Below are 19,243 nucleotides of genomic sequence, written 5' to 3' on the forward strand. Positions count from 1 at the left end.
CTGGTGATTTCGAACTTGACCCTGGGGGATGGGATTCACCACTGGGGCTTCTGGGCCCCAGGGCCTTATCTACTGGTTCAGGGAATCAGTTATTCCCTAGGCCAGGGCAGAGCCCTGACTCAGTGGAAGTCAGCCTGGGGATTTATTGAGTACCTACTGTGTGCTGGGCTCTGTGCGAGGCCTGTGAAAACAGGAGCTGTCTGTTCAGAGCGGTGTTTAAAACTCAGACTTCTGCACAGCAAAGGGAACAGTCAACAAAACTAAAAGGCAGCTGTTGGAATGGGAGAAAAAATACTTGCAAATGATGTATTGGATAAAGGGTTAGTATCCAAAATCTATAAAGAGCTTATCAAACTCAACACCCAAAAAACAAATAATCCAGTGAAGAAATGGGCCGAAGACATGAATAGACATTTCTCCAAAGAAGACATCCAGATGGCCGACCGACACATGAAAAAATGCCCAACATCACTCATCATCAGGGGAATACAAATCAAACCCACCGTGAGATACCACCTCACACCTGTCAGAATGGCTCACATTAACAACTCAGGCACAAGCAGATGTTGGCGAGGATGCGGAGAGAGAGGATCCCTTTTGCATTGTTGGTGGGAATGCAAACTGGTGCAGCCACTCTGGAAAACAGTATGGAGGGTACTCAAATAACTAAAAATAGAACTACCCTATGACCCAGCAATTGCACTACTAAGAATTTATCTAAAGAGTAAAAAAATGCTGCTTTGAAGGGGCACGTGCACCCCAACGTTTATAGCAGCGCTATCGACAATAGCCAAATCATGGAAAGAGCCCAGATGTCCACTGACTGATGATGTGGTATATATACAATGGGATACTACTCACTGATGAAAAAAAAATGAAATCTTGCCATTTGCAACAATGTGGATGGAACTGGAGGGTATTATGCTAAGGGAAATTAGAGAAAGACAAACATCATATGACTTCACTCATATGGAATTGGAGAAACAAAACAGATGAACATAGGGGAAGGGAAGGGAAATTAAGATAAAAACAGAGAGGGAGGCAAACCATGAGACTCTCAAATACAGAGAACCGTCGGAGGGGTGCTGGCGGCAGGTAGGTGGGGGATGGGCTGGATGGGTGATGGGCACTGAGGAGGGCCCGTGTTGGGATGAGCACTGGCTGTCATGTCTAAGTGATGGATCACTGGGTTCTACCCCTGAAGCCAAGGCTACACTGTGTGTTACCTAACTTTAATTTAAAAATAAATAAATAAATAAATAAATAAATAAATAAGACAAACTCAGAGTCGCCACCGTCCGTGGACCACGGAATCAGCTTGGGGGATCACAGCCAGCACTTAAGAAAATGAAATAAGGAGCATCTAGGTAGCTCAGTCGGATGTCTGGCTCTTGATTTCAGCTCGGGTCATGGGCTTGTAGTTCCTGGGATCCGGCCCCGTGTTACACTCCAAGCTGACAACACGGAGTCTGTTTGGGATTCTCTTTCTGCTCCTTGCACGTGCTCTCTCTCTCTCTCTCTCTCAAAAAATAAACAAACTTAAAAGAAAATGAAATAAAATAGAAAAGACCAGAGGTCACTGAAAATAGAAAGGATATTGTTTCCTGAACTGTTTGTAGGTAAGGACTAGACTTTAACGCAAAATGTGTTTCTTGCCAAAGGCCAACGTCTAGAAGAGTTTCAGATACACTGGCCTAGAGGGGGAGGAATTGTAATGGAACCTGCAGCTGTGGGAAGGGGCAAGTCCTGGGTTTGAATCCTGGGTCCGTCCCCAGCTCTGCCATCTGGTGTAGGCAGTGACTGTAAGTGTCTGTTTCTCTTTTTTTAAAAGATGGATAGTAATGTTTTCGAGGACGGATTTTAACAGAAGCTAGGGTGAAGCACAGGGCTTGGCACCACAGTGGGTGCCCAACACCGGGCGGAAGCTGGTGATGTTGTCCCGAGTGCCCAGAGTGACCAGGAGAGGGGGTGGGGCTAGCCCTGGGGCTGGTAGAGGCTTCACAGGAGAGCTGAGCGCCGGACTGAGCTTACGAGATGAATAAAAGCCTGTGAAAGAAAGTGGAGGGCGTAGGGTGACCGTCCTCTCTCAGGGAGGGGTACAACAGGAGCGGTGAGGGTTGTTGGGCTGGCTGGCAGGTAGAGCTGGAGGCAGGAGGTGAGCCTGTTGGTGACATGGGGCCCCGTGAGGAGGGGGTCCTGGAATCACATATGGGGAGTTGGGGCATCCCCAGGATCCATCCAGGATCCATCTGGTCCATGGTCAGATGTGCCTTCAGGGTTAGTTCCTTGCTCTGTATGCTTATTTCCATGATTTATTTTCAAAAAAACCCTCTCCTCTGGAAACTCAGAGTGGCCCCCAGCTGAAGCCAGGGCTCTTAGTCACATAGCTGCAAGGAATTGAATTCTGCCTGAACTAGGGGCGCCTGGGTGGCTCAGGAGGTTAAGCATCGACTTTGGCTCAGGTCATGATCTCGCGGTCAGTGGGTTCGAACCCCGCATCAGGCTCTGTGCTGACAGCTCGGAGCCTGGAGCCTGCTTCGGATTCTGTGTCTCCCTCTCTCTCTGCCCCTCCCCTGCTCACACTGTGTCTGTCTCTCTCTCAAAAATAAATAAACATTAAAAAAAATTAACTTGAGGTTGTGTATATTTTCACAGGTTCAAGAAACATTTGTATTTTCTTCTCTGAAATCTGTGTTCATATCCTTTGCCCTCTTTCTTATTTGCTTGTTGGTTTTTTTTTTTTCAGATTGATTTGTAGAGCTCTTTATCTATTAGGATAACTAGCCCTGTGTGATATGGATTGCAAATACTGTATTTTTCCTAGACTGCATTTTGACCTTGTTTATGGTGGCTTTGCAGTATTTACTTCTACAGAGCCCAATTTATTAGTTTCATCCTCCCCTTCCCTCCCTCCTCCCTTCCCTCCTTCCTCCCTTCCCCCCACCCTTCCTTCTCTTTTTCTTTCTTTCACAGCTTCTAAGTTTGCCGTCTTACAAAGTCCTTCCCCACTCAGAGACAATAATAACGATTTCCTATTATTGTGCTTCAGAAATATCGGTAAATATGCCAGAAGGAAGTTGGTGCCTCTGAAACTGACCAATAAGAACATCTCTGGTAAAAACCACACAGGAAGCAAAGATTTCAACTTCTGAAGCCAGAAAATGGAGGCAGGTGCAGTCTGGGCAAAGACTGAGTGCAGAAATCAAAGAGATCCCAGCCTGGATCAGCCTGACCTCCCCAGTTCAGGGGCCTAGGTTTTGTCCCAGTTCCAGGCTCTGTCACCCTGAGGACCCGAGGCCCATGATACCAACAGGTGCCATCGACTTCATCTGTAAAATGGGAATGCCATTACCTGCCCCGCCGTGCCTGCCTTGCTGGGTTGCTGGGAGAAACAAACAGCCAGACAAGGCCTCGAAGACCTCGAGTGCTGTGTGCGCGCAGCTCGCCCTCCCCAGCATCCAGAATAAACATGTCCAGCCCCGTCAACACCGACCGCTTCAGCACGCCCCAAAGCGCCCTAGCTGGAGCACCCCACGGTCATGTTCGGCCCCCTTGCCCTACGTCCCCTGCGCCCGAGGACTTGCCAGGACTCGCTGATTCTAAGGCTGACATTTCTCTCGCACGTGTCTTCTCTTTTCTGTTTCCACCGCCGCTGCCACTGTTCTGTGTGCATCATTTCCTGGTTCAGCATAATGTCCTCAGTGTCTGGTGGCCACGGCTCCTTGCCTTCCAGACCACAGCCCTCAGCCCTGGCCTGTCCTTGGAGGGGAACTGACCACGTGTTCGGGTCCATTTAAGCACAAATAACCGAGGCAGAGAGCGGGTGATTGCCTGCGCGAGGCCACCCCCTGCTTCCCCCTTGCAGACCCCAGCAGGAGAGGAATGGGGCCCTGCTCTAGTCCCGGGGGCGTGGCTATTACGTTAGCCAATCACGTAGGTCCACGCCCCTTGCCAGTGATTGGCTTAGGCACGGGGGTGGGGCACCGTTCCAGCCAATGAGATGTGGCGGGAAGATTGGCTGCGCAATGCTGGCTCGAGGGTGGCCGGCGTGGAGCCCTTCTCCGAGGCTGCGTGTTTGCAGGTGCGCAAGGGACGTCCGCAACCGTGACAGACGTTTTGGGGCTGTGACGGGGCGCGAGCCACGGCCAGCTGGTGGTGGCAGAAAGAGAGAAGGAAGGACCTGCGTGTGTGAGACTGTGAACTGCTGAGCGGATCGCACCTGGACTTGCCCTACCTCGCCCCGAGGCCTACCCGAGATAACAAGCGGGTGACAGGTTCTGCGCACCGGTTTCTGTCACTGTGGCCACGGCAGTGTCACTGCTGAAGATACTAGGATGGCCTGTAGCAGCGGGACAGGGGGCCTGGCCGGGGCCGAGCCGCCCCGTGGGCACCCCCGGCATGAGGGTTCTGCAAGCCTTTGTTGGTGTTAGCCTGTGGGGGGCTCGTCGTGTTGGCCTGGGGGAGGGAGGGTTCGGGTTCAAGCGGTGGCGGCGGAGATGGGAAGGAGGAGGATGGGGGAGGGCCACAAGGACGCTGCTCCTACCCTCCCAATGACCCGCCACCCCCACCCCTGCGCTCTGTCTACAGAGTCCCAATAGGCTGTGGGCCTTGCTGAGGGAGGGTCGGGCCAGGGGTCATGCTCTTGAAACAAGGCGGGAGACCCCGAGCCCAAACCGCTCCAGGCCCCAGCTGCAGGAGAAAGCGGCGGCAGGGGCTGGCTGGGAGGCTGCTGTGACAATTCACGTGGAGAGAAGGCGGAGGCCCGGGACAGGGGGCCGCAGGGTGGGAGGGGGGCTGGAGGGGGCCGGGGGTCAGGACGGAGAAGAGCCCACTGAAGCAATGGCCGCAGAGCCGGAGCCCGTGCGGGGCGGTCTGGGAGCGATGCCACGTCCTGGGGCCAGAGCGGGTCACGAGGGCTGCACACGGGGCAGCAGACAGGGGAGCAGGGCACCCCGACTCCGCCCTCGGCTTAGAGGCGGAGGTGGAACAACTACCAGGTCTGGGAGATGGGCCTCCTGTCTAAGCCAAGTCCCCAGATTCTGGCGGAAGCAGGGGCTGTGGTGACAATGGTGGGTGGAGCCTGGGGGAAGCACCTTGTGAGACTTTGAACACAGCAGCGCTCGCCCACGTGGGGGTCCTGGTACCTCCAGGCTCCCAGCGGTCCCTTCCACCGGAAGAGGGCGGCACTGGGGCCCGTGCGCACACCCAGGGACCTGGCGCCCAGGAGGGCGAGTCTGCAGCCCTCTTGCCACCTGCCGCCCTGAGTCCCCCGAGGCTCCACGGGGCCTTTCCACGTTTGCTCCCTCCTTCCCCAGCCCGACAGCCCTGCTCAGACGCCATGGGACGCAGCCCTGCGGGCAGTGACAGGGGGGCCCCTGCAGCTGCGTTCTCTTGCCATAGCAACAAGGTAGGGAAACCCGCCCCAGACCACAGCCCTCTCCCCACCCCCCACCTCTGTCATCAGGGCCCTGCGGCCCCAGAACGTCCAGGAATTTGAGAGGAAATTTGAGTGGGTGGGATCTTAGAGGCTTGGCCAGAGGACACGGTCCCCCTTCCCTCCTCATCTGTGCCCGCCACCACCTGCCACCAATGTGCAATTTCCCCATCTCCTTGTGAATTAGCAGCGGCGCCAGAAAGGTGTTCCCGCTTCCTGTCAACACACAGGCTTACGGAGAAGAAAATGTCTACTTGAGAGTGGCCTGAAAAATTGACTGATGCTCCCTCCGCCCATGGCCTGACGAGGGGCTTGGGGTGCTTTGGTCAACCCGGGCTGGGCGGCTTTCACCATAGACAGTCCTCACGGCTGTGGGGGCGGGGCAGGCCAAGTCCAAGGTGCTGGCTGATTCGGTTTCTAGTGAGGCTCTACTCCAGGCTTGCAGGGGACCACCTTCGAGCCGTGTGCTCGCACGGCCTTCCTCCTGCGTGTGCAGAGAAGAGCGTAAGCACGCTCCCAGGTGCCTCACAGGGGTCCCTGCCCTGGGACCTCATCTAACCCTACTTCCCTTCCCACGGCCACACGTCCACATTCCGTCGGGAGCTTTGACATGAATTTTGGGGGACACAAATGTTTAGTCCATAACATGGGGGTTGCAGAAGTTGAAAGTGGCCCTTTACCTATCAGGGAACATTTATTTTCTTTTTTCCTTCCTTCACCCTTCCTTCCTTCCTTCCTTCCTTCCTTCCTTCCTTCTTTCCTTCCTCTCCTTCCTCCCTCCCTTCCTCCCTCCCTCCCTTTCTTCCTCCCTCCCTTCCTTCCTTCCTTCCTCCCCTTCCTTCCTCCCTCCCTCCCTTCCTTCTTTCCTTCTTCCTTCCTTCCTTCCTTCCTTCCTTCCTTCCTTCCTTCCTTCCATTCCTCCCTCCCTTCCTCCCTCCCTCCCTCCCCTTCCTTCCTCCCTCCCTCCCTTCCTTCTTTCCTTCCTTCTTCCTTCCTTCCTTCCTTCCTCCTTCTCTCCTTCCATTCCTCCCTCCCTTCCTCCCTCCCTCCCTTCTTCCCTTCCTTCCTTCCTTCCTTCCTCCTTCCCTTCCTGCCTCCCTCCCTTTCTTCCTTCCTCCCTCTGCTCCTTCCCTCCCTCCCTGCCTCCCTCTGCTCGCTTCCTTCCTTCTTTCCTTCCTTCCTCCCATCCTCCCTTCCTTCCTCCCTCCCTCCCTTCTTCCTTCCTTCCTTCCTTCCTTCCTTCCTTCCTCCCTCCCTCCCTCCCTCCCTTCTTTCCTTCCTTCCTTCCTCCTTCCCTCCTTCCATTCCTCCCTCCCTCCCTTCTTTCCTTCCTTCCTTCCTCCCTTCCTCCCTTCCTTCCTCCCTCCCTCCATTTCTTCCTTCCTCCCTCTGCTCCTTCCCTCCCTCCCTGTCTCCCTCTGCTCGCTTCCTTCCTTCTTTCCTTCCTTCCTCCCATCCTCCCTTCCTCCCTCCCTCCCTCCCTCCCTCCCTTTCTTCCCTCTTTCCTTCCCTCCTTCCCTCTCTTCCCTCTCTCCTTCCCTCCCTCCTTCGTTCCTTCTAATATTTTGACTACCAGACACTATTCCATGTCCCGAGCATATAACAGTGAACAAAACAGACAAAACTTCCCACACCACACGTCTCTCTGGCTTCCGGACGGACTGAAGCTGGTGTGGACCGTTCCTGTCTGTGTGTTACGATCTGTCTCTGGCTGGAGCGGTGGTGACCCCCCACCCCGCCCACCCAAGCATGCTCCGTGCCTTTGGCTTCCCCTTCCCTCCATTCGCCCCTGCCTTCCCCCAGTGTCAATTTTACTTCCTCTTGGTTTGTTTGTTTTTTTTTTTTAATCAAATTTGCCATGACATTTCGTCTGGGTGGTTTGAATATTAAATCTCTTCATTTCTGGAAAAAACATTCCCATGCCATGAAGCTTACCTTTTCATGGCAAAGGATAGGAAAATTGGTAAGCAAGCAAGTAATTTATGGAGTCTGTGAATGATAAGCACAATCAAAAAGGCACAAGGCAGGGGAGGATGGTTGGGATGCTGGAGGGGAGTGGTTGGAATTTGACATCTCCCAAAGCTGCTTCCTGCCAACTTCGACCTCTCCAGGGAGACCTGACCCCTCGTCGGCAAGCTTTGGCTCAGGTGTTTTGCCAAAACTTCCTCAGCCTGTACAGAACCCTAGGACGTTTCCATGATGCCTCCTCTCCTCTCCTTCCGTGGGGTCAGACTTCCGTACCCACCAGACCGCAACCCTGGCCTCCCCCTGCTCATCCTTACTTCCGTTCATGAGGACATTTCCCCTAATGAAAGCCTTGCATGGCTGATCTCTCTGGTCCTGGGAGGACCAGGAGTAACACAGATCTGAAAAGTTTGAGAGCAAGCCCTGGGGACTGCAGAGGGAAAAGTGTTCCAGGCCCAGGGAACAGAGGCTGCAGTGGTCCTGAGGTTGGGAGCGTGGTTGGTTTGTGTTAGATCTGGAACATGATTTTACCCAACTCACTCGTAGGTAGTTAGCCGTTGTGGTCCACAGATGCTGGCAGGAGGTACGCGTCTCACGGGTCACAAAGGACTTCAGTACTCAGGGCAACGCATTCCACGGGTCCAAACCAGCCAATAGGACCGTCCAGCCTCGGGGGCGGGAGGTGGGGGGAGGAGGAGGGGAGCAGCTCTCTTCCTGGGGCGAGGACCTGAAAGGTCCTGTTGCGGAGACGGAGATGCTGGGTACAGGGAGGAGAAGCGAGTGCCACGGCAAGGGCAGGAGCCAGGGAAGTGGGGGCCTGAGGACTCAGAGGAAATTCTTCCAGGGACCAGTCAGTCAGCGCCTCACTTCCCCCAGCTCTCACCCAGAACCAGCGACCCATCCTGCCAAGGGCCAGGGGCCACCGCCCCCAGGGTCCTGGAGAGAGCCCAGCCACCGGCCCCCTTCCCTGCCGGCCTGAGACGCCTTCCATTGTCCTGCCTCCTGTGGGGTGATGGGGGGAGGGGGCAGCCTGGGAACGGCAGGAGCTGCCAGCTCTCACCTCCGCCATAATCGCCCGCGCCGCACCCCCACTCACTGCCACGGTTGCCCTGCCACCGGGGTCCAGATTGCCATCAAATTAGGGAAGCAATTTGCTCGTGTGGAACGTGCCTCCGTTGGAGTTTCTCTCTGGTTATTAGCTAATTTGCAGTGCTTTAGCGTAGCCCTTGTTATCCATAACCATGGCAACAATGCAGCGCGAGTGCATGCCTTTGCTTTGGACTCTGGAAGCCCCAGCACGGTCTATTTCTGTCTCTGGGCTGCAGGGAGGCTGGGCGGGTCTGTGGGCACGGCACCGGGGCCCCGGGATTTGCGGCACAGAACCCCTCTTCCGGGGCCTCAGTGTCCCCGACTGGGAGGTGTGGGCGTGGGGCTCACGGCCTCGGGGGACCCTTCCAGCACCACGTGGCCGGCAGCGGGACTGGTGTGTCCGGGATCCAGCGGCCGAGTACCCGGGGAGGCCACCAGCCGGCTGGCTGTGAGCTGGGGACGTGGGCAGGGGTGTGCGGCTGCCGCAGCTGACGGCCCCTCTTTCTGCTAATTTGGTGCCTCGCTACATAATTATACTGTGAAATTCCCTGACTGAAGACAGTTTTTTTAAATATCCTTCCCCGGCTCCCACCTCTCACTGCCCGGATTCGTGAATGGGGAAAGTGGGTGTTCGCGGCTTTTGGCGGAGAACGAGGGGTGTTATGCAACCAGCCCTTCTCTGCATTTCCCAGCACCACCCCCACGCTGGGCTTGGGGGTGGGGAGGGTAGGCCCTCTCAGCGTGGGAGGATGTGGATTTGGACCTCCCTGGGCCGCGGTTTCTGATCTGTCAAGAGGGGAGGTGGTATCTTCCTTCTGGTGGGGGGGGAGTGAAGGGGCCTGTGCCTTCTGACTGCAGGGGGCGGGAGCAGAATGCTGGCGCTCTCCCTGGGCAGATGGTCCTCCGAGCCTCAGTTTCCCCGTCTCTAAGTGGGGTCAACACTGGCTATGTCACGGTTGCTGTGGGGGTTCGGTGGGTTACTGCCTGACATGGAGTCGGTGTTCCGTGATTGGCATTTACCGTGATGGTTCGGGGAAGTTGCCCTGTGCCGTGGCACCCTGCACGGACCCCAACGGCTGTGGGCTGGGCCGCCAGCTCTGTGAGGTGTGGCCGGAACTGGCACCGAATGGGTCTGTCGGCTCCGTTCAGAGCACTTCTCGGAGCTCCCCCGAGGCAGGCGCTGATGCCACATCGATGAGCCACGTCCCTCTGATGCGTTCCTGACATTTCCGGCCTGACTGGGTCAGCGGTCACACTGAGTCACAGCCACGGCCCCTGGCTGTCCACCGCCCCAGGGTGCGGGGGGGGGGGGGGGGGGGGGACCGGCTCGGTATTCCTGTTTTAAAACTCTACAATTTGTTCCTTATTTAACACGCGTATCGTTGCGATCCTAACATAACAAAAACCCCTGGGATGCTTTGACCTGACTGATTGACCGCACATGTCGCTGCATGTTTACTGGGACCCAGAGGAAGGTCTAGAGGGTAGACAGAAGGACTTTAGCGGTTGTTGTGGCTGGGGCGGGGGGCTGGGGCAGGGGTCCAGGGGCTCAGGGCGGTGGGCTCAGGGCTCAGGCATACACTTCACAGACCCCACGAAGCGTCAGGATCAGCAAAGGCGTTAGATTTGGGTTTGAGTGAGTGTTCTTCTGTATTTCGTGTTTAAAAACTTGAAAACGATAAACGAGAGAGTTTGCTTTGGAACTGGAAATACTTTTCAAAATTTAAAAAGACAAACGTTGAACATACCTTTCAGGAGGAGGCTCATTTCCATCGTGTTTCTCTGAGTGTGCGGATGGGGCTGATCGCCAGGGCCCCTGGGAACGGCCGCTCCTGCTTTCATCCTGTGTGGGGACGAGGGCTGCCGCGGGGACCCGGGGGGCAGGGGCGGCCGCGGCCAGCTCAGGCCTGTTTCGGTTCTGTGAGTGGGTCTCTCCTTCCCTCCCGAGTGTGAGGAAAGATCCTGAGGCTCTGGGCCCACCTGCCTCCTGCTGATCCCCACCTCACCCCCACCCCCAGCCCACTGCTCTCCCCCCTCCCCAGCTGGATCAGACTTTACAAAGCCCTTGGCACCTGCTGCATCCGTGGCCTCTCTGCGGGAAAGATGCTCAGCAGTGTGGACCCTGGATGGCCACCCCAGCCCCACCCCCAGACCCACTCCACAGAACATTCTGGAACCGTCTGGTGGGAGAGTCTCCCCTTGAATGGGGGGGAGGGGAGCGGTCTAGCCAGTGTGGACCACTTTCAGGGGGGACAATACGGTCCCTCCCCCAGAACTTCAGAGTCCCCTCAGGTAGGCATCAGGGCACTTGCAAATTTCGGAAGAGGAGACTGAAAGCCGGAAACCTAGACTGGGGGAGGACAGATGCCACAGGCTCTCGCTGGCGGGGGAGGCCGTGTGCTCACTTCCTCTGGGAGGGGGCCGCGGAGTCTCAGCAAAGGGTTTGAATCCCAGCTGTGCCACCAATCGCCGTGTGACCTTGAGTAAGTGACCGCACCTATCTGAGCCCCAGTTTCCTGATATGTCAAAGTGGGATCCAAATCCCTCACAGGATTTTGAAAGAGGACTCCCATCCATGAGATCAAATATGTGAGGTGCCCCAAGTGATGAACGTTAATATTAGCGCTCAGAAGACCAGCCATGACCGCCGTGTTGGGGGCCTCTGTGCGGGGCAGTCAGGTAGACGGGAGGGGACAGATGTCGCCGTGTGGGGGACGGCAGTGTCCTCTGTCCCTTGCTACCCCAGGTGTGGTGGCATCTGGAACCCACTCTGCCACTTACTTGCTGGATGACATTCAGTGAGTTCCTCCTCCTCTCTGGGCCCCAGAGCCCAGCCGACCGTGTCCGTGCAAGGTGCGCATGTCCACGGGCCTTTGAGGCGTTTCCCTCCCGGCCCACCCCTGCTGACCCCTCCCTGCTCACGCAGGAGGGGCCGCTGTTTCCGGGGGGAGGTGACAGGAGCCCCTTTCGGCCACCCAGCTCCTAAAGGAGGATGCATCCCCCAGCCAATCAGACACCACAGGCCCCTGGACCCCCTGCCCCGGCCGTGGCCACCCCTGCCGGAGTCCATCCCGGGGTCACACTGACCTCAGAGCCCAGAGCCCCAGGCCTCGCATGGGCCTGCTCGCAGGCCCGGGGTTCTGGTTTTGGATCCCCTATTTCGATTTGGGTCCATCGTTCTTCCCAGCTCTTGTGGGGTTGCACCCGCTCTGGTGCCCCCGTGCCCCCACCCCTCTGCCCGCTGCCTGCCCGGTGGGCTCTGGAAGGTGTCCTGGCAGTCCCTTCCGGAGTCGGGCGGACGTGGCTCCATGCCAGGGGAGCAGGTGACCTCTGTCCCGGGATGCTCCCCACTTTCCCGCCTTGGCCGCCCGGCCGTGGTCGCTGTGGCCCTGCGTGGGCCTCCCCCGGGCCCTACCCTGACCGAGCCCCAGGGCCCTGCAGGGCAGCCGAGGACGTGTGAGTCACCGGCTCCTGGCTCAGCCCTGTCTTTGGTTTTTCCTTCCTTCCAGGCCAGCCTAAGGCCGCACGGAGTTCCACTTCCTGCACCTCCCTTCCACTCTTTGGACTGAGGGCGTCTGGCCCCAGGAACGCACTTTGCTCATCCAGCCACACCGGGAGGGCGGCGGGAAGGTGGGTGCTGTGGGGGCCACGTTTCCTCGGGAGCCCCGAGCCTGGAGCCCGCACCTGGGCTGTGCTTGGCTCGCGCACGGTCCCCATAAAGCACCTGCTTCTCAGCTGGTCTGGAGGTGAGCCCTCTGCGCGGATGCCCTCCCTGCTCCCTCCCCCAAAGCTGGGAGCAGGTGCCAAATCCCAAGGCCGGGCAGGAGCTCAAGCCTGGCGGTGGTTCGTGGTGGGACACAGACTCCTCAGCCGTGGACACTGGACCGAGGTCCCCTGACCCCCGGTTCCAGCGCTCTGCCACAGTCTGGCACTAAGTGCTTAGGCCGACAGCGGGCTCTTTCTGGCCAGCCTCCATCAGATCCACCCCAGGCGAGGTTGCTGTGGGATTTACACTCACGGAGCCGAGCTGTCCCGGGGTCTGGCCTCTGGCTGGCAGGTGACCGCCCCGGGGCCTTTGCAGCGGCTTAGCCGCCCCCTCTCTGAACTCCCGCTTGGCCCCAGGGCCGATAGACATAAAGGAAGACATCCAAGGAGCCGGCGACAGTAGAAATTAATAGTGGTGATTAGTGGCCAGGAGCGGAGACCGTGGCGACGGGGGTTGGGTGACAGAGTCAGAAACCTTGGTCCCTTTGCTGAGCTGCCCTCCAAAAGGTCCCCCTTCTTTGTGAACAGCTCACGTCAGCTTCGTGAAGAGCCCAGCTTTGGGGTCAGCCTTGATTCTGAGCCCTGCCCTCCCACCCGTCCTGCTGTGCTGTCCGGGCCAGTTCAGCCCACTTCCTTGTGTCTCCACCTGCACCGCGGACAGAGGAACCCCACTGTGCTGAGCTCCCGGAGGGCCAACCAGACGGCGGGCTCTGGCACCAGCTTCTTGCCGAGTTCAGTTCCCGCACCGACACCCGTTAGCCGTCTGAACCGCCAGGCCCTCGTCTGTCACCTGAGCGCCGGCTCCCTGAGCTGCCCTGTCCCGTCCCGGGGTGAAAAGGGCTCAGGGCCCCCACCTGGCTTTCCCGGGGGACTCACTCCTTCCCCGCCCAAGACCACTCGCCAACCAAACCCTCATCCCCTAAATTGCTTCATGAGACCACCATCCAGGCGAGGCCCCTAACCCACGAACTTGGGTGTCCTCTTAAACGGGGTGGTGGAGTGCCTTCCGGACACAGGGACCGGGTCGTGGATCAGAGCACAGAGACCCAGATGGCATCGGATCGTAGGCGCTGAATTGGCTGAATTGTTTGGGGCTGGGAGGGTGTGCGTGAGGGGCGGGGACGTGAGCAGGGCCCCGCCCAAGGTTCCCAACCCTATAGCTTGTGGGGTCACCGAGGAGCTTAAGGCCCGGGTCCCACCCCGGAGATTCTGACTGCCTGGGTGATGCCTTAGAGATTTCCAGCTGATTCTAGCACCAAGTGGATAGCTGGTAATCTAGATGGTCATGTGAGGAAACGCAAGCCGTGTTGGGTACGTAGACGTGCTCTGTCTGATAAATTAATTACCTGTAAGTAAAATTAAACCCTCAGTTCCTCAGTCCCACGAGCCCATGTCAGGTGTTCTGGGGCCACCATGCCGGACGGCAGGGGCCGCGCCCAGCAGCCCCATCATCTCTGAAAGTTCTAGTGGGAGTGGGAGGACTGGTTCATCTTTAAGTACACCTGGTTGGAATTAGAAGCCAGCTAAGCATTTTAAGGACAGCATCATGGGCGGGCTTTGCCTCAGACAGATCTGGGGGCAGGATAGAAACTGGCTTCAGTAGAAGGGGTGCGGGCCAGACTGAGTGTCCTCGGAGTAATTAGGAGACTGTTCTGATAGTTCGGGTGGAAGGGGAAGACCCCACCGTTGGTGCTGAGACGTCGGGCCTGAGTCGGGAGTCAAGCAGGTGGGACCAAGTGGAAGGCGGTGAGGAAGGCGGGTGGGTTGAGGTGGCCTGGAGGCCTCAACCAGGGCGATGTTGCCCTTGGGGGACATTTGGTCATAGCTAGAGATGGTGTAGGTTATCATCAGGGGACTGTGGGGTGCTCCCACAATCACCCATGGCTCCCAGGACGGACGCCCACAACAGAGAATTCCCTGGCACGCTGTATGAACGTGAGAAACCCCGTTGTCTGGGCAGCAGAGGAGGAGGGAAGACTGGCCCAGATGGGAGGGAGGACTGGCCCAGACTGGGGGGAGGACCGGTCCAGACAGGAGGGAGGACAAGTCCAGACAGGAGGGAGCACGGAACGATGCTCTCAATCCTTGTGAGCGTGGCTGGTGGCATCTCAGCAGACGGTGGCCCCTGGACCCGGAGCTCAGGGCAGGAGGAGCGGGGAGCCCCCAGACACATCTGCTGCATCCAGACCATGTGGTGGACCCTGGGGTGCTCAGTGAGAATCGGGGCTGAGAGTGGGGTCTCTGGGAGCAGCCACGCTCCGGGGACAGGCAGACGGGGGTCACCACATCTCTGGAAGCTTCTTTGTCTCGTGCCAAACACTGTGTGTGTTCTGTAGTGCCCACGGGGTCCCCCCCGCCTCCATCAGGTATTGGTGGGCGGCAACCATATAGCTTTGCTGCTCCTCCGGCCCCCAGCACCCCGGCTTCGCCCCTCCGGCCCCCAGCACCCCGGCTTCGCCCTTCCGGCCCCAGCACCCCAGGCCTTGCCCCTCTGGCCCCCAGTACCCCCGGCTTTGCCCTTCCGGCCCATGTCCCAGGCCCCGGCTTGTTTGTGAGGGATATCTTCCAGACTCCTCGTGATGCAGGCCGTGCTCCATGGGAGGGAAGGGCCGGGAGGGAGGCTCTCCCGTGCCGAGACCCCTCTGTGTCCCACACCCCACAGGCACGCACAGAGGGCGTCCACGGCCAGGTGGCCGAGCACTGGGCTCAGGACTGTTGAGTGGGCGAACGGTGCCATCGTCAGCTTTGAAGGCTGTGCCTGTGGGCAGTTGAATAGGGTCCCCCAAATATACATCCGCCGGGAACCTCAGAACGTGACCTGATATGGAAGTAGGGTTTTTGCAGGTGTTCTCAGTTAAAGATCTCGAGGTGAGGCGCCCTGGATCTAGGAAGGACTTTCAGTCCAGCGACATGTCCTTATACGGAGGGGAGAGGCGGGATGAGAAGACAGAGGTAGTCATAGAGCTGCTGCAAGCTGGGGGTGGGAGGGGGGAGTGGGGGGGTGGGAGGGGGGAGTGGGAGGGTGGGAGGAGGGAGTGGGAGGGTGGGAGGAGGGAGTGGGAGGGTGGGAGGAGGGAGTGGGGGAGTGGGAGGGTGGGAGGAGGGAGTGGGGGAGTGGGGGGGTGGGAGGGGGGAGTGGGGGGGCCGGGAGGGGGGAGTGGGGGGGCCGGGAGGGGGGCGTGGGGGCGGGGAGGGGGGCGTGGGGGCGGGGAGGGGGGCGTGGGAGGGCCGGGAGGAGGGAGTGGGGGGCCGGGAGGAGGGAGTGGGGGGGCCGGGAGGAGGGAGTGGGGGGGCCGGGAGGAGGGAGTGGGGGGGCGGGAGGAGGGCGTGGGGGGGCCGGGAGGAGGGAGTGGGGGTCGGGAGGAGGGAGTGGGGGTCGGGAGGAGGGAGTGTTTTTGGAGCCTCAAGGGGAGCACGCGTTCCACCTTGATCCCAGACCTCCAGCCTCCCCAAGACAGGCTGTCCTGTGACAACTGCTAGGATGGGCCGCTCTCGGGCCCCAAGACTGAGTCCTGGCCGCTGGGCCCTGTAAGCCTGTCCCCAGTGACTCGTCCGACCCCCGCGGGCCTCGGTTCCCTCAGTGAGGGGACAAGGCATAACAGTGACCGCCTGGCTGCCTCGCAGGGGTGGGGTTTGAATCAGGACGAGCCCAAGGTGGCACCAGTGGCTGGCGGAGCCCAGAGCCCCCGCCTCGGGGGGGCAAGGCCTTGCTCTGTGCGCAGACTCGCTCTCTGCTTCCGGGCTTCCAGTGTCGCTGTCGGGAACCGCACTGTCCAAGCGGGGGACACTCCCCACACCTACGGAGAGGGCGAGCAGAGGTCACTGGGGAGGGCGCCGGACTCTGCACACTTCTCAAATCCTGCCCTCAAAGGGCAGCTCTCCTCAGGCCCTGCTCCCATGCTTCCCACCTCGGATTTGGTCAGAACTTTAAAAAAATGTTACAAGGATGTTGCAAAGGAAGGAAAAGACAGGGAAAAGCCCCTTAAGAACGGAGGGGAAGTGTGTATAACGTGGGACCACCATGTTGGCCACCTGAGCTGGGCGTGGTCTAACCTCCTCAGGCGGAGCACAGACCTTTGGTGATCTGACCTGCATCTCTCTCCCCAGCCTGCTGACTCCCGAGCTGCACTGGATGTATTACCAGTTAGGCAGATTTGAATGACTGGCTACCTTGTCTTTGCTCGTGCTGCCGCCTGGAATTCTCTTTGCTTTCCATCCAACAGACCCCTTCTCATACCCCAGATGGATTTACAGGACGCTAAAGAACGTCAGCTTTCGGGCCTGTCCGGCACAGTCCCGTCCAAGGCCCTGCAAGGGGCCCTGGCAATGTGTTTATGTGACAATAAGTCATTTAGAAATTTGCAAAGTAAGATATCCTGCCTGCACTTGTCTAAGCCCCCTGGCTCTTCCTGCTCGGAGGCCCTCCCGTCACACTGACGCTCGCGTCCGTGTAATTGGAGATGCCCCTGACACATCCCACTGTGGTACGACCCCTGGCCTGCGCTTCTGGGTCACGACAGCGAGGGGCCATGGGGGTCTTACTCGAAGCCCCTCCCGCACAGGGGCGGCTCCCGCAGACCCCGCCACGGCTCCCCCCAACTCATGCCCGCCTCGCTGGAGCCCCCAAATGCCTGGGGCAAGCCGCGCAGCGTGTTCTCGCGGTGTTTTAAGGAACATACACCTACATTTCGAGTTGGAGGACGAACTCAAACACTGACACAACATGCAAAGGTTACTTGAAAAGTCTCTAAGCTCAAATCCACCATCGTAACTGTAGCTTGGAGGGACGTGTTGGGATGTTTTCCACAGGACGAATGAGAAACCACAGACTCCTGACTCGGACAGTACGAGGGAATCCTTCTTCTGAGGCCGTTCAGCTTATTCGCTAGAGAGGGGAGGGGCTGTTCAAGTAAAGACAAGCGGGATACGGGGCAAAAACTTCAAAAGTGGGCAGCGAAATGGACAGCAAGTGATCCGTGCTGAGGAGTGAGCTCCCTGATTCACTGAGAACAACAACTGCATTTTCAGTGCGGACAGCGTTCTCGGAAGGTTCGACCGTGAAGGGAGCCATCCTGTCACCCTGCTTGGAAAAGACTGAAACTTCCTGCCAATTTGGAACAAATACGAGCATCGACGAAGACAGCGTAAAACGTATAGCGTGCTGCCCGCCAAACGCTTTGGTCACAAAGTCAACGGCACCATCAGTTTAAGGAGCATTTAAGACAAATCCTTGCAACCCTCTCCCCCACCCCCACCCCCAAAAAAAACAACCCCTTTGAAGTGCCTTGAAATCTTACAGTTCACATGTGAAAGGTCCTGGACGGTGGTTTTCCGAAATCGGTAACCATCCTAAAAATGTACTTGACTTCACCAATAATAGGTTGTGACATTATCACGACAACACTTTTTTCTGATCATCCGGCTGGAGGAAAGACCGATTCATCTTTTTATTCTCTCTACCAAAAAAAAAAAAAAAAAGGCCAATCGCACCGCCCACCAGCTCATTGTCACATGCAGAGGCCGTCAAAGGTTATGCGTACAAAAAATACAGGAGGCGAGTATTTCAGGTAGAAGCCAGGCATTCTGTTAATCAAAATATGATGTTCTTTTTCTGACTTTCCTGAACTTGGTAATGTCTCCGGGCTCTGAAATACTGGATTTGTTGTGGTTTCTCTCCTCATTCCGAATCACTGTTAGATTTTGTCCTCAATCTTGCTTGGCTTTGCGTTCTTTCACTTGCAGAAGTTTCCCGCTCCCCCTGCCGGGAGCACGCCCGCCCTCAACAGTCCGAGCGCCAGGCCCATCTCCCTGTTTAGAGAACCTGGCGGACTCCCCTGTAGAGGGAATGCTCTGGCTCCCGCAGGACCGTGGGGCACCTGCCCCAATCGCCCCTCACGCCCCCCACTGGTGCTGTGCTTTTGTTCCCGCCTTCCCGGAGGGGACAAGAGCATCTCGCAGATCTGGCTAGCTGCACCCAGCACCCGGCCTGGCCCGAGCAGACACCTGGAAATGCAAGAGTCCGGGGGTGAGAGCACTGCCAGTAGGCAAGGGAGGGGAGGGGAGGGGGGTTGGCCGCCCCAGGTGCCTGGAGCATAGGATTTCTCTCTTCTCTTCTTGCTCTCTGGAAAAGACTGGATACTCATTCACTGTGGGGTTCAAATGCCTCACTTTTGATTACGCTGTGTGCCTTCCCAGGGCTTCCAGTTTTTCCACGGGGGGAGTCTTCAGCCCCAAGCATCAACATGCTCGGTGGTGGGCCTGCGGGCGTTGGGGAGCAGGGGAGGGGGGTTTGGCTGCGCGCTGTCTAATCCAGGCAGCAGGCGTCTGGGGTCGTCATCTGTCGGAGTCCGGCTGGTGCTAGGGAGGAAAGGACTGAGCCTGCGTGTGTGTTTGGGGGGGGACGGAGAGGTGTCCCCGAGGGCGGGGGCAGCGAAGGGGCCACGGGTATGAGCCTGGGGGTGGGGGCGGGCGCACCTGCAATTCTGTCTTCCATTTCTAGGGCTCCTCTGGAGAGACCGGGAGTCCAGAATAATTTCATCCCGGGGAGCATCTGGCTCATGTTTCTCTCTCGAACACGATTTGAGCCTCTGTGTTCCCCTCCGTAATGCGAAGATTATCCTTGCAGACAGTGCTGAATGCTGGGAGAAGCTGATGAAACAGCAGACGTGAGACTATGCTCCGCAAACACAGCATCAGAGCAGGTGCTCAGCTAACAGGACTGATGCCAGGCAGGTGCTCAGCAAACAGGGCCGGGACAGAGCGGGTGCTCAGCTAACAGGGCTGATACCGGATAGGTGTTCAGCCAACGCTGGTACAGAGCAGGTGCTCAGGTAACGGGTGTAGCTGGTTTGCTGAAGTCGGGAAGCCTGCTCCTGCTGGCTGGCTGCCTCCCAGGATGTCTCCATGTGATCAGAGGGCCACGTGCCTTTGCCAGTTGGGAAACGCCCACGTGTTCCTGGCGCGGAGCTGTGGGGTTCCTGGGCCAGGGCA

Source organism: Acinonyx jubatus, chromosome B3 (genome assembly GCF_027475565.1).
Source record: "Acinonyx jubatus isolate Ajub_Pintada_27869175 chromosome B3, VMU_Ajub_asm_v1.0, whole genome shotgun sequence".
NCBI classification, from domain to species: domain Eukaryota; kingdom Metazoa; phylum Chordata; class Mammalia; order Carnivora; family Felidae; genus Acinonyx; species Acinonyx jubatus.